The sequence below is a fragment of the Atta cephalotes genome, assembly GCF_000143395.1.
Source record: "Atta cephalotes unplaced genomic scaffold scaffold00028, whole genome shotgun sequence".
Taxonomy (NCBI): domain Eukaryota; kingdom Metazoa; phylum Arthropoda; class Insecta; order Hymenoptera; family Formicidae; genus Atta; species Atta cephalotes.
The window spans coordinates 2959001-2960347 of record NW_012130092.1 but is presented as its reverse complement, the minus strand read 5'-3'; positions in this window follow the sequence as shown (position 1 = coordinate 2960347).

The window sequence follows — 1347 nt, the reverse complement described above, 5'->3', positions numbered from 1 at the left end:
GTTTCTTCTCTCTCTCTCTCTCTCTCTCTCTCTCTCTCTCACGGTTCATCTTTCTTCTTTTTCTTTCACAGACAAAAAAAGAGAAAAGATAAATGAGAAGTTCAAGTAAAAAGGACAGGTCTTATATTAGTAAAATCTCAGGTAACAAGCTATTTGTCTTTTTGTAAAAATTATCTTTAATGTTATTTTCACGTCAAAATGATGACAAATAATGTCGGTCTAATTATTAAATATTTGAACTCGTATTGTATTCACGCTTGTCAACAAAATTTGCAGCTGAGATTTTGTAAAATTTACTGCTTTTGACAAGTTCCACTAGAGTCTCCGGATATCTGCAGTGTCGAGATCCAAGGTAATCAATAATATCGACAATTGATTTCAAAAGAGATTAAAAAAAGTGTCTCTTGTAGCACGAACTATTTTTAGTTTCTCAATTTGCAAGTTTACTAAAAATTTTATTAAGTATATAACATCCGTATATCGTGATCGAGAAAGGTGTAAGTGCACATTGCCTCATCGTTCTTGCACAAACACGAAAAGGTATTTTTATTCGACGACAATCTCCAATCAGTATAATATTCATGATCGTAAAAAATAGTTTCCTTGTGTATGGCAATGTAAACAATTGGTCTGTTTTTCAAATTTAAAAGTAATTTTAAAGTAATGCAAATGATATAACAGCAGATTGAAAACTAAAGCAAGTATACATATTCAGGCATTATGGAAAACTATCGTGATAATATTCAATCAATTTATAATAGAAGAGATTACAAAGAAATTATAGGATAATGCAAAAAGCGAAAAGATGATTTTAGATTACTTAATAGGATTATATTAATTACAATATCTGCAATTAATTAAATAAATAAGGATTTTGTATAATAATTTAATGCTATACGGTGTCGCGATGCAATAATTATTTAATATCATAGTTAATAATTATGTAATAGGTTTACACATACATGTGAAACAAATTATTCTTCGGTTAAAAGAAAGAAAAGAGGGAAGGAGACAGAGAAAAAGAGAGATAGATAAATAAACGTTTTTTAGAAATCTTTTAATATATGTATTTGTATATGTACTTTAATTAATGTATAACATATAAAGAAACGAGTTACTGAAAAAAATTTTAGTACATATTTCTTAAAATAATATTAAGTAAAAATTTATAACAAATAATATGTTTACTCAATAAAAAAAAATACTTAAATCACATTAATAGTTTTTGTATCAAATAAAGTAGAGTTTATATTTAGTAAATATTTATTCAGAACTATTCAACAAATATTAGGTGTAGTAAAAAGAAATCCATTATTTTTCCATTCAATTTCATGCAAAAATAATGGA